The 15,000-nt window shown below is 40.0% G+C and overlaps 1 pseudogene; it reads right to left on the bottom strand.

Moving 5' to 3' along the window:
* Nucleotides 1–12,578: 12,578 nt before the first annotated feature.
* LOC128604846 (succinate receptor 1-like) lies at nucleotides 12,579–14,403 on the bottom strand (annotated as a pseudogene).
* Nucleotides 14,404–15,000: the final 597 nt, after the last annotated feature.

The following is a 15,000-nucleotide window of genomic DNA, read 5'->3' as shown; positions in this document are numbered from 1 at the left end:
TTTACAGAATACATTTACAAAATACATTTTAATAAGATAGTTTACAAAATACATTTTAATAATAAAATGTATTTTTTTTAAAAAAATGAATATTGTTTATTTAGATCTGTCTTGATTCATTTTCATAAAGTTCCAATGAACAGTAAATCTACATTTTCTCCTCCTCTAACTTGTTCAGTACTAGTAATACAGATTAAATACGTGTGGCACAGATGCCGTAAACTATGGAACTGGTCCAATGTTATTTGGGAACAAAGATCAAGCTGAATTTTCTCAACATAAATGTTGTGTGTGTAGTTTGTTATCAGATTGTCTAGACGTACATCGCACATCTGATAAACGAGATTTCCTCTCCCGTGCTGTAATGATGGCTGGAAACTAGGACTTAATGGCATATACTGTAGAAAGTTCATATAGAACATAGAGAAATCTCATTGGGAAATAAGTCACCTTTCACGTTGCCTTTTATTATGATCACAACCAGACAGTTATATTGTCTCTGAGTTTAATAATAAGATTAATGTTTAGACTTTTTTTATGCTGAAGAAGCAAAAATCTAAGTAACCCTTAACCTTCAGACTGATGATTTGCAATGTCTGAACACGATGCTTGAAAAGAAAAATGTATAACGAACTTGAAAAGATGGAAAGGGTTCTATGAATTAGTAAATGGGTATCTCTCTCTCTTTATATCGCTATTACAACAGTGTTTAAACAGATACATAGCAGACAAATATACATATAGACAGTTTTATTTTGTACACGCATACCAACTTAATCTTCACCTATCATCGTTCCCTGTTAATAAAATCTGTCAATACCTAATAAAACAGTTTAAGTCACTAACCAAAGTAAGTATACAAACTGAAGCTATGATAAAAGAACAAAAACAATGAGCCTTTCTCAAAGAAATTCCTAAATCCTCTGACCTAGTATATGGCTGTACCATCTGTCTATTAAATAAATGCCAGTCCTTCATGCTGAAAAAGAAGGATCCAAATATAATACCAGTAGTTTGGCACTGTGACTCAAAAAGTTGTTTTATATCTGACATCTGAAACTGCTGTACAATACTGATAATGCTCTTACAGTTAAGAGGGCTGAATGGCAGACCTTGTTAAATAATATTTTATGTTTCTTCCTCATAATGTGTTATAATAAATTCTTATATATCTTATATTACTTTTTGCCTTTTCTTATACGTTGAAATGGGAGAAGAGGGGTCAATGCTGGTGCGAAGGTGATCCTGCACAAGGACATGTCTTTGTAACTGTAAGTGATGAGTCAACTTAATCCTTCACATGGTATTCATAAGGTGCCATAAGTTTCTGCTTCTCTATGGGTCATGATGAGTTTGAACAAAATGGTTTGACTTAATACCCGCAGCAGTAGTGTACAAGTCATTTCTTCCTAATTTGTTTATTGACTTTTATTGTATGCCTAAATGCAATAAAAGTTATTTGCCAGATTCAGATGCTCCTAAACAAATTATTATAAAGTATGAGTTGGTAACTGATCAACAAAGACTGTACTATCATTTCTAATATAATGCATTAAATATGGACCACTATTTTCACTGAAATATTTCAGAGATTTTTTTTACACTAATTGTCTATTGGAACCTTTTAAAATAACTCGACTGCTTCTATAACTTTGGCTTGTAGTGTATATGACTGCTCCCGGTCATAAACCCCTACATGGAAATAAACGTTAATCATTTCAGATCGGGAGTGGGTAAAGACAGACTGGTGATCTGATCTATACGTGTACCTTAGATAATGCCTCTCTGAACGCCATGGTGGGACGTTCCAGAGTTGAAGTACTGTACAAGTCCTAAGCATTAGATCACCCCAATTACTGTGGTATACTCTTTCCATACCATCGTGATCTTTGCCTGACGAAGCCATAACGGTACCATGTATGGTAACGTTTCTGTCACGAATGGATGTGGTCCCGATTTAACATAACTATAAATATTTTTATGATCATGACCTTTGATCTAGATATAGAGAGTTAGAATGTGTATCTTTTTGACCTTTGACCTATACCTGTCAAAACTAAGGGTACATTATATACAAACTATCTCTCTCTCATAACTTATTTACCCAAGGTACCTCATAAATGTAATATGTAAATGTAGTGTACAATGTATAAATTATGTTGTGGTTATATCTCTATGCAGATTTATTTAAAGCTGCTTTTTGACTATGTCCAGTGTTAAAGGGATGTATAAATAAAATTTGATTGAATTTAATAGTTTTTCTATTTGTATATAAAAGCCTGTGCATGGCTCCTCCCCCTCTCGCAGGTCTCACTGTGCACTAAAGTGTGTTTGTTTGTGTATTTGTGTTTCTCTACAGTTCCTCCTGTCATTTCTGTACCTCATGATGAATACACACTCGGTGTTGGCGAGTCTGTCAATGTGCCATGTTCAGCGATTAGACTGCCGGAGCCCAAGCTGTAATGACACAAATTGGGTGGTTCTGTGAGGGGAGGAGTCAACCTCCTGACCTTCAAGAATGGAACACTGCACATTAAAAATGCACAACTTGAACATGCCCTGATTTTCACGTGCACAGCCCTGAACAGCGCAGGGAGAGCGAGCCATGACATCACAGTGATTCTGCATGGTCAGAACACACCCACACACACCCCCACCCACACACACACACACACACACACACACACACACATTGTGTTTCACTATAAAACTGCTGAGATATTTTGGTGGTAAATGTTGCTATGTTTTGACTTTTTAAGTCCCGCCCACAATTCCCGTTGGTCAATCTGAAGTGTCCGTCATCCAGGGCTTCCAGAGTCTGCTGCTTTGATCAGCTCAAGGAGTTCCAGAACCCAAAATTCACAGGGAGAAAAACGGAGACCAGAACCTGCGGGGAAAATTTACTGTCCTGAGTACAGGAGAGCTAATCATTGAGAGAACCCATTTCAACACACACACACACACACACACAATGTTTGACTCTTGAGTGAATTTGTGATACTAAGCTGTAACTCTTCAGGCTCCCCTTTATCAGCCCTCTGATGCAGGTGTGCTCACCTGTGTGGCCATGAATGCAGCAGGTTCTGCACATCACAAAGTCCATCTGTCTGTTAACATGAGGCCGGAGTTTAAGGAGTCACTGAGCGACATGACACTGAGGGTGGGGCAAAATCTGACCCTCACCTGCCACGCCCACTCAACCCCTCCCCCTGCCATCACCTGGAATGTTAACAATCGTCCCTATACAGATAGGCCTCAGGGTTTAAAGGATGTACATACACATATGTCAGTGCACACACACACACACACACACACACACACACACACACACACACACACACACACACACACACACACACACACACACACACACACACACACACACACACACACACACACACACACAAGCACTGATATGTGTGTGTGTGTGATTTTCCCTGCCCCTCTTGGTCAGGCTTCAGTGTGGATGAAGCGGGTCGGAGTTTGCTGATGATTGGGAATGTAACAGTGAGGGATTCGGGATTGTACACGTGTACAGCGGAGATCAGCGTCGGCTCTGTTCGAGCGTTAGCATTCCTCCATATCACAGGTGAGTTTTAAATACAGGTCTGTTTTACACTCTCTCTTTCACTCTATCTGTGCGTTTGTCTCTCTCTCTCTCTCTTTGTTTCATTGTATCACTCTCTGCCTCTGCCTCTGTCTCTCTCACTATAGAGCCTCCAGTTCTGAAAGTAGATGGCCATGTGTCTCAGTTTGTCCCTCATGGTGCTGTAATTGTGTTGGATTGTTCTGTTAGAGGAACTCCAGCTCCGGTGTTGTGCTGGTTTAAAGATGGCCACCTGCTGCAGGTCACTGAGCGTCTTCATCTAACAGCTCTCCAACAGCTCTCTCATTCTGTACAGCGCCATGGTAACCATCCCATATTTCCATGTTTCTGTTACTACACATACAACACAAACTGTTGTGTCTGAGTACAGCTGCACTGAACTGTGGAATGATATTTAGTGCGTGTGTGTGTGTGTGTGTGTGTTTGTCAGAGCAGGGATTCAGGAGAGTATCTGTGTGTTGCTGAAAATGAGATGGGAGGATGATATCTCTGAAAGTACAGGGTGAAATGTTTATCGTTATCACTGCTTTTTGATATTTGTGTTACAACTATTACATTCGTAATCAGTTTAATAAGCAGGTTAATCAGTAATCAGTTTAATCCACCACTGTTAATATTTGTGCTGCAGTTGCAGGCGGTTACTCTCACTGGGAGCAGTGGGAGCCATGCAGTGTCACATGTGGGTGTGGCCTCCAACAGTGAATCAGATTTTGCAACAACCCAAAACCAACCAAAGGGGGAGCAGCATGTGAGGGTTCAGATGTTGAGTCCAGGCAGTGCCAGACATCCTTATGTTCAGGTTATTTATTTGTTTGTTTAAAAAAAAACCTTAATAAATTAAACAAATAGAAAAAATTACAGTCATATTCATACATACTCATTCTCTCTGTATCTTGCTCTTTGTCTGTCCTTGGTATCTGTCTGTCTGTAGGAGACTCTCTCCGTAGGGCTCGTGCCAGTGTGATCGGGATGGTGAATGATCGTGAGTTTGGTGTGTCTTTCCTTGTAGTGAACATCAGTGAGAACTCAGAGCAGATGCAGCATACTGGAGGTTCACATGGAGAACGTTCCTCCCAGTGTGGGTGAGTCTCTCTCTCACACACACTCACTCACACACACGCGCACACACACACACACACACACACATCTTAAATTCATCTAAAATATACAAAATAAAATGGCCTACATTTGCCGTGTACAAATAAATGTCCATGTCATCATTGTTCATCACCAGCTTATGGATAAACAAAACACCCTTTTCTCCAAATGTAAAGACTTCCAGTCACTGATGATATTATATATATATATATATATATTATATTAGTGGTTAGCACTTTTGCATCATACCTCTAGGGTTTGGGGTTCGATTCCCACCGGGGCCATGTGTGTGCTGTGCGGAGTTTGCATGTTCTCCCTGTGCTTGGTACATGCATGGTAGGCTGATTGGCGTGTTGAGTATGAATGTGTGTGTGTGATTGTGCCCTGCGATGGACTGGCACCCTGTCCAGGGTGTACCCCGCCTTGTGCCCGATGCTTCCTGGGATAGGTTCCAGGTTCCCCGTGACCCTGATAAGGAGTAAGCGGTAGAAGATGGATGGATGGAAGTGTACAACATATTCACACTGAAGTACTGAAGTAATATCTTTACAGAAAATTCCTGTTATTTTCATAGTACATTTTGATTAATATACATTTACAGCAGGGTTTTTTTTTTCCAAATATGAACACTACAGTTGACAGGTGAACCCCTGCTATCAGTTAGTCAGGTAAAAATAACAACACACCTCCAGCATAAACACTCCCTTACACTACTTGGGACACACCACAGCGGTTTGTAAAGTTGTCTGCAAGATAATGCTTTGTTTATACACTGTTTTAACAGCTGATAGCAGATGCGTGAGACACGCATGAGAGACGCGTGAGACACTGGCAGTTATAACAGGTTTGTGTGTGTGTGTGAGATGGTATAGAGAAACAGATTCTTTCAAGGTTTGCCTGCCTCTCTGACACCATGTGGTTTCACACACACGCTCACACACACGCACACACACACACTCACACACACACACACACACACACACACACACAGAGGTATAAATGTACAGTATAAAGATTAGCGAAAATTGGCAGGTAAAAGTGGCGAGACTTGTTGAGATCAGATCAGTGAAGTCTAATCCTCTCCTGAGGTTGAGTCATACTCACACAGCCTCAGGAATCTGGTACCTGAGCCACTGATGTGTGAATCTGAGAAAACGACGCTATGAAAGATAATACAAAGAGAGTAGAAGAGCTCAGGAGGACGAAGGAGAATTAACAAGTAAGGGTTAATGAGTTCCTCTATGTGTGTGTGTGCGTGTGTGTGTTAATGTGCATGCAGGTCCTTTGCTGAAAGTTGTTGTATCTGCTTTGACTCCGGTGTACTGGACGGCTGTTCATGTATCAGCAGGAATGATGAACGGCTTCACCATCAGCCGCAGGAATTTCAGACAAGAATCCTAACTGGAGTTTCACACAGGTAACTTTTCCAGACAGGGTCAGAATGTATTTACATACACCAGAGACGTAAAAATAAATAAACTGTAATAGGACTAAAGCTGTCTCTCTCTCTGTGTGTGTGTGTGTGTGTGTGTGTGTGTGTGTGTAGGAGAGATCTTAAGAATAACCCATGTGGTGAGAGGTGTGGATGCAGAGGGAGTTTTGCTAGTCGATGTGGTCATTAATGCATTTATTCCTGCAGTGTTTTTATCCCCAGTGCTACATCAGCAGGTCTTAATTTACGCTTCATTAGAACTTTACATTAATCATCGATACATTAATAACATTAATCAGATGTGTGGAATAAAGATCATCTTGGGTAAAAATCCTTGTTTCTAGGACTTTGATGAGACGTACGTGCAAGTTGGCTCTGGTCAGATTTACTCCTGGTCTACCCAGAATTCTTTTCAGCAGGGTGTCGGCTCGGTGCTGACTCTGCGCTGTAATCACTCGCTGGAGTTTGAAGGATCAGTGAAATGTTTCGCTCCACTACTGAAGCAAATCTGTCAGACATCAGCAGCTCCTACAACATGCTCAACTTCAGGCTGTACTTTCACATCACAGCCACATTATCACTGCCAGGTCATCACAACCATACAACAATACTAATGACAATACTCACATCACAACCATACAACAATACTAATGACTATACTCACAAAGTCCATCAATTTCATCATGGTCATGTTCAGGGCTGAGCAGGAGGAACGACATACACCATGTCTGGAACGTCAGTAAAAGTCCAAAATAATTCTGTAAAAAAGCTTCAGTTTTGCCACATAATTATAAAATAGATCAAGGCATGCGTGTTTTATTTTGTGTAGATGATGAGGGAGAGAAATGCCCAGAAGGATTCTTGCTGGATGAAGCATTTTACTGTGCTGGTAAATACTTTTTAATGATTTCTGATCAAATAAATTAAATTATGTTGTCATGTCATGTATTTTAAACTACAACTAAAGTAGCTCATATTGTAGTGTAGGAGAGTTAGGGTTTAGGATTGGGATAACAGTTTAGTGTTTAGGAATGTGATTAAGGTTCAGGATTGGGATTAGGGTTTAGAATTGGGATTAAGGTTTAGAATTGGGATTAGGGTTTAGAATTGGGATTAATGTTCAGGTTGTACGATTAAGGTTTAGGATTGGTATTAGGGTTTAGAATTGGGATTATTGTTCAGGGTGTATGATTAAGGTTTAGGATTGGGATTAGGTAAGTAGGGTATGATAACTGTCTAGGATTTGCAGATCCTCCTTGTTTATAGTTACATGTGGAACAGCAGTGAAAGAAGTTAGTTCCTGTTCTCACTCACGTTATAGCAACTATATACAGTCATTCCCTCATACGTTGGTACTGCACCATGCAGGAGCATCTCAATTATTTCCAAGCTACGTGCAGATACGACTCTCAAAATAACTGTAGGATACGCACAGCAGATATCTGCCAAAAGCCTATGTACAGTTAAAATCGAGTATAATTAGGGTGTTAGTTTGTGTGTTGATGTGTTTTTATATGATGTTGTGTTTCAGACGAGGATGAGTGTGTGTGTCAGATTCTCCATGTTCTCAGTCCTGCATTAACATCATGGGGGGCTTAGCTGCAGCTGTCCATCAGGATTCACCATCAACACCGAGAGCAACAGCTGTCAAGGTCTCTCTCTCTCTCTCTCTCTCTCTCTCTCTCTCTCTCTCTCTCTCTCTCTCTCTCTCTCACACGCACACACACATTCACAAACCTTATAATTGTATGTGTGTGTGTGAACGCTGGTTCTGAGTCTCAGCCTGCTGCATTGCACATAGCACATTTTGCCAAGCAGAAGAATCAGGAACATGCAGTTATGTGGGAAACTCTGATCAAAATAAAAGCGTAAATAATTTTACTTGCCCAGTGGAGTACCTAATGAATTTATCATGTTTGTTCCACAACTGCAGTGTATGCATGATTTAAGTGTCTTGCTGATTCGCAGTTCATCACTCCCCTGGCATTTCCGGTTCCTGGAACGTTCAGGTACGTTCAGGCTTTGCTCACGCTGTAATGAGGTGAACATCTCAAGGCTAATTTGTTGATTTATAGTCTTAGAGCAGCGCTGGTGGTGCGTGCATTGTGGTGAGTTGGCGCCGGAGATCGCGTCCAGTGATCGTGACATTATCCGGTGGCTGAATGATATGTGTATGTAGATGTCTATGTATATGTATATAATAATAATAATACTTTGTTTTATAAAGCGCCTTTAAAAGCAGCTTCTCAAAGCGCTGTACACAAAATAAGCAGTACACAGAACAATAAATGTAGTGCCTTGTATGTCAACAACATGATCTTAAAATCGACACGGAACCTGACTGGGAGCCAGTGTAAGGACATCAAAACAGGAGTAATATGGTCACATTTCCTGGTTCCCGTCAGGATGCGGGCAGCAGAGTTTTGAACATATTGCAATTTATTGATTGTGGATTTAGACACTCCGGCTAAAACGGCATTACAGTAATCCAGCCAGGTGACAACAAATGAGTTAATCAGCTTTTCAGCTGCAGAGAAGTTTAGCATTGGGCACAGTCTAGCTATATTTCTGAGGTGAAAAAAGGATGTCTTCACAGTGCTCTGAACAAAAAAATCAAATGTGAGGCTGGTATCAAAAATTACTCCAAGGTTCCTCATTTTACTTTGGGTCTCTAGAACAGAGCTATCAACAAACAAAGACAGTGGAGCCGCTTTGCGAATTTGATGACGGGAAACTATAAGCACAACTTCAGTTTTCCTGCTGTTCAGGCACAGTAAGTTATTATTCATCCATGTTTTTATTACAGAAATACAATCAGAAAGATAACAAACATCAATGTTTTCACCAGATTTTGAGTGAATGTAGATTTGGGTATCATCAGCATAAAAGTGATAATTGTGATAAAAAGTGAGGCCGAGCGAATGCAGCAGATGCCTAAGTGGAGATAGATAAATATTGAAAAGTAGAGGGCCTAAAACTGAACCCTGAGGAACACCAGTGAGCACAGAGCTAGTGTCAGACCTGTAGCCATGCACAGAAATAAACTGGCAATGGTCAGTAAAATAGGATTTAAACCAGTTTAAAACTGTCCCAGACACACCAAAAACACTTTCAAGGCGGGTAAGTAAAAGACCATGATCCACAGTATCGAAGGCAGCTCTAAGATCAAGAAGAATACGAATGGAAGTAGCTCCGGAATCAGAGGCCATCAACAAGTCATTGGTGACTTTGACCAACGCCGTTTCAGTGCTGTGAAATTTACGAAAACCTGACTGAAGGGGTTCAAAGAGGTTATTAATTGTAAGATGATTACATAGTTGAGAGGCAACAACACGCTAAAGTATTTTTGCCAAAAACAGACGATTTGAGATGGGACGAAAATTGTTAAAATCATCCACGGAAACATTTTCTTTCTTTGGTACAGGTGTAACAGCAGCAGTCTTTAGTACTGCTGGAATGACCCCAGTCTCCAGTGATTCATTTATAATGCTGAGGATAGCAGGGCACCAAACATCGAAGCATGATTTAAATAGGTTCGTGGAAATTGGATCCAGCAAGCAAGTGGTTGATTTCATGCTGGATTGCTCCCTTGTGAGAGGCTCAGAATCAAGCAGTGAGAAATGAGTGAAAGAAACACCAGTGAACCTAGATGGACGAAGGAGTGAAGAGGCAGAGTCAGGTGTGACAGAAAGTTCTTTGCGAACATTAGCAATCTTAGAATTAAAAAACCAAGAGGCAGAGTCAGGTGTGACAGAAAGTTCTTTGCGAACATTAGCAATCTTAGAATTAAAAAACCAAAGAAAAGAATCACAAAGCTGCTGAGAAATAGGCAAAGTGGTAACAACATTAACTTGAAGCAATCTGATTATGGTTTGTAACAAGTGTCTGGGATTATTTTGATTATTTACAATATCCTGAGAGAAGTAAGAGGATCTTTCGGTCTCTATTAGTGCTCGATAATCCCCCAGAACATCCTTCCACGCTTGATAGTAGACATTCAGTCCAGTAAGGCGCCATTTACGCTCCATTTTCCGACAAGCAGCCTTTCTAGAGCGCAGATTGTCATTATACCAGGGAGCAGAGCGGGCGAATGTGACCTTACGTGACCTTAGAGGAGCAACAGTGTCAAGATTAGCAGCAAGAGCAGAATTTAATTGTAGAACTTTCTCCTCCAGCAATGAGGGATGTAGATCGCTTACGGTGGAAACAACAGAATTGGAGAAAGCTGTCTGATCGATATTCTTCCACTTCCACTTCCACTAAAAACAATATAACTTTAAAAAACTTGCAGTTATTTAAAAAAATATGACTTAAAATAACAAACAAAAACAAACCAAACGGTAACAGGAGCGGCAGCAAAACACGCCAGCGTACCCTGTCACCGGAACCGGATATGTATGTCGAGCTGCGGTACATGTGAGTAATCATACCACTTCCTGTCTGGTGTTTGTTCAGCCCAATGGTAAGTACACCTCTCCCTTTTGACATTGGGACTTGGTAGATTTAGTTTGACTCTGATCTTTGTGTTAAGGTGAGAGTGGTGAATTGAGCATCTAAATCTTCTCTAAGGCCAATCCCTAGCTGAAGACGCTTCATGTGACTCCGCTCCTGTTTTGCTTGATCGGTTTCTTGTTTTGTTTTACTTCATTGTGTTGCTTTACGGTCATTTCCTAAACTGTTTTGCTTTACCGTTATTTTCTTTGTTTTACTTATTGTTTTGCTCTAGTCTTTTCTTTTTCTATTTTTTCATTGTGCTGTTGTTTTTGCTGACTTTAGTTTTGGATGCATGTTTGGTTTATGTTCTGTAACCACATGTAGTGTGAGACACTATTTGGTAAATCAGTGTTTTCCAGCTTCAAACCTGTTCTTTCAGGTTTGTTTTCCCATATATCCACTTTACTATTGATGGGGTGTATGCTATGCTTTATTGTCTCCATGCTATAGTGGCTTTATTTTCCATTTTGTATTGTTTACCATAATTCTGGTTCTGCTTGGGTGCTGTTAACTTCCTCCATTTCATGTGGTGGTGTCAGTGGGTCTGGGTGTTATAGCCACCACACCAGGGTGTCTAATACTCTTTGCTTTTCTTTCTTTGTTTATCGTTTAGTGTGTTTGTGCAATTTTGGGTTGACGCGTGTTTTCTTTCTCTCCAGGAGCCAATGAGTCTTGGTGGGACAGGGGAGGCCAGCTGCATTAATTGAATACTTATGTACATGTGCTTTTTTTGTTTTTTATTTTTAATAAATCTGCAAAGATTTCAAACAAACTTCTTTCATGTTCTAGTGCAAGGTGATGTGACGTTGATTCTCAAGATTGTGGTCACTGCACAGGTATGTAGCTTTTTCTCCAGAAGGCAGCTTTTAGACCTGATACATATTGTGTCAAACTATGGTGGAAGATATCCACACATTTGGGATAAACCACATACTGTTTTCTGGGGCACCAGAGTTTAAACCATTCCGACCCATTAAGATAGTTGATGTCCCTGTTTACTGTGTGCATGGCCAGTGAAAATGTAACAGATTATTACTGTGGTCTTGTTCTTGACAGACCCTCTGAGGACCTGAATGCACTGCTTTGGTACTCTGCCTGTTCAAGCACCATGAATGAAGCTTCTGCTTGCACACACCAAGAATTACAAATGGTGTCAGACTGGAATGAGTTGTTTTAATGCCAATTCCATCACGAATATCACAGGAACAGAGGGCAGCAAGGATGAAGTGGTTTAGAGGTCATTGAAAAACAAGCGCTTCCATTTTGTTCCTCGTGTATAGAGAAAAAATTGTAGTTAGAAATGCAAACACAACAACGACAGAACAAAATGGTAAAATATTTGAAATGCCATGTAGCTTTCACAAAGCTCAACAAGGTCAATTCCTTGCAGGGTTAATTGCAAATTTTACTATACATAAGCTTTATTTCATCCCATAAAATTTGTTTTAGAAATGTACTTCTTAATGCTTGTCCTTCCAGTTTTTTATTAATTAGTAGCCCTTATTTTATTATTTTTATCGCATTCTTGCACAGAATTCCACTGGAGGAAAAAATTATATAAATAACTATTGAAAACACTATCATATTGAAGAAACTCCATATTTTTATTCATAGTTTAGTAGTAACTACACATGTTCTAGTGGAATAATAATACTTTACTGCTGAGACAATAGCTCCACCTACAGGAAGATGTCTGCAAATAACTCTACAGTACATGTCTATTTTAATTTTGGCTATGTGTAACATTTAAATTGACAGAGTAATAGGAACTCCATCCATCTTCCACGGCTTACTCCTTTTCAGGGTCGCGGGGGAACCTGGAGCCTATCCCAGGGAGCATCGGGCACAAGGCAGGGTACACTCTGGACAGGGTGCCAGTCCATCGCAGGGCACATTCACACACCCATTTATACACTATGGACACTTTAGACACGCCAATCAGCCTACCATGCGTGTCTTTGAACTGGGGAAGGAAACGGGAGTACCCGGTTGCCAAAAACATTTTCAGTACACCTTGGTATAGATTTTACAAGTCTCTAGAACTGTACTGAAGCATTATTCTTATAGAAGAGATTTACTTCATTTGTTTTGATGATGGTAGCAAGCAGTGTCTAACACTGGCAGTTGCATTGCGATTTGATTACTGTGAAGATTATAGCATATGATTTACATTTTAATACTTAAAACACCAAGGTGTACTGAAAATGTTTTTGGCAATGTTCTACTAAGACACTTTATATCGGCTTTTGCTTTAATTTGCCAGCCAACTGTGAATAAATATTCACAACAGTCAGATTTCAAAGCAAGGCAATTGTTATCAATGCTGTCTTTGCTTGATAGGTCATACTTGCTTGTAGTGCAACCATTAGCATCCTTTTAAGCTGCCTCCACTTGTCTTGCAGTGCTTCCTTAAAGCTGTCCGTCATGAGGAAGTAAAACACTGGGAAGATGACACTGAGCCTATGCAATTAGCCGTGTCACTGCGAAAACCGAATTGATGTAGTCTACGATGCACGGTGACAAATTTAATTCAGGAAGCCGAGAGGCAATGCGCACAATCCTCATTATATGGATGGGTGTGTAGAGCACCAGAAACATGATTGCCACAGCCCCACGATTCTTACTGGCCTTTGGAAGGATGTCGCATGCATTTCCTCTCTTTTCATGAGTACAGAAACCATGCTTTGTGATGATAGAAACAAACCCACCAGGGGCATCACATATCCAGTTATTTTGAGCACTATGCTGTAAATCAGAATAACTCTGGCCCACTCCAAGGCTTGCAAAATCACCACACACTGTCCAGCCATTGTCCTCCAAGTCCTGGATAATGAAGTCTATGAGGGGAGCAATTTGAGCATTTACCAAGATCCAGTTCAGTATGGTGATGCACAATGAGGCCTTGAGTGTCAACAGGATGTGTTCTCGCTGTGGGTGACATGCAACAAGAACCGGTCCACACTTACACGCATCATGAAAAGGATGCTAGAGTACAAGTTCACATGGAGGATGTAGCGATTGACCATGCATAGTGAAGTACTGAATTTCTTCTGGTTGTAAGCGTAGTTATAGGACAGCTCAGGTAAAGTACACAGGTAGATGAGAAGAGACACAGACAGGTTAAACAGGTACAAGTTTGTTGACTTCCAAGCAGGGAGCCAAACGATATAGCTTAGGACCTGCACTAGGTTTCTGATGAAGCCAATAGTAAATTCCAGACCATACACGGGCGAGAGGTAATATCTTTCTAATAATGGAGCAATGACACTACAGCAGTTGTCCTGCAGCCATAAAAAAACTAGTGTATATATAATTACTGTACATAAAGGGTTCTATTTTCATGTTATTGCAGGTGTAGTTTGCTGGTTAACACTAGAATGATGCTTTTTTTTTGGGCGGATTAAAAGAATTCACTCTTGAACTCTCTTGCTATTTTTGTGGACATAAATAAATGCTCTGTGCTAATGTGTGTGGAATGGTGCAGAAGGAGTTATGATGTACAGAATCTACACAATGTGATTTTCAAATCCATTTTGGTCCAAAAATGGACATGTATTACCCAAGGGATAAGATTTTTCCCTGTTAAAGTTCAGATTTATAAGTGGTTTATTCAGTTGCACACTAGGTTTAATTTTAACCAGCATTTAAATCCATGCCAGCTGAGACACACCATAAAAACACATGCCCATCCAGTCTACTATATATTCTATACACACAAGTGAAGCATAAACTTCACAGTCAGTAGTGTCACATGTGCTTCCACATTCCACATTTCTTGACCTCCCTTAGATGCCTTAGTTTTAATTTGATCTGCTCTGAAATTATGTTCTCAAAACAATAAAAAATAATTAGAGTTTGTATGAAGCAGATTATTTATTATTCTCAGGTGTGGGGCTTTAATTCTTTTTAAGCTTTCAACCCTATTTTGATTCATAAATTGTTTTAATTTATTAGCAAAACTGCGCAATTTAGAATGAATGTTGTATTTGACAGTGTTGAAAGAGTTGCTGTGAACTTAAGTTCAGAGGCATCAAGATTAAAAATGTTCACTTGTCCAAATGTTGTACATAAACATATACAGTGGGGTCAAAAAGTCTGACCTTTTTTTCTGAGGTGTTTTCATTTAAAATTTGAAATCAACAGAAGGTCATGAAAATTCACAATGAGTCACAACTAGTGATTGGGATGAATAGGTTGTACAGTATTGTCCCATTAGCTCAGGTATTCCAGGTATGTCAAGTATGTAATACTGTTCATTATTGTAGCAGGTGGGGAGTTGGTTTAGCGGAAGTCTGCAGAGGGTCTGTGCTTATTTTCGTTTTCTTATATGAACAAGCTGTTCTCTCTCTCTCGTGTGTGTGTGTGTGTG

This window comes from Ictalurus furcatus, unplaced genomic scaffold (genome assembly GCF_023375685.1).
Source record: "Ictalurus furcatus strain D&B unplaced genomic scaffold, Billie_1.0 scf4, whole genome shotgun sequence".
NCBI lineage: Eukaryota > Metazoa > Chordata > Actinopteri > Siluriformes > Ictaluridae > Ictalurus > Ictalurus furcatus.
The sequence above is the reverse complement of the archived record's forward strand: the minus strand, read 5'-3'. Positions and strand labels throughout refer to the sequence as shown.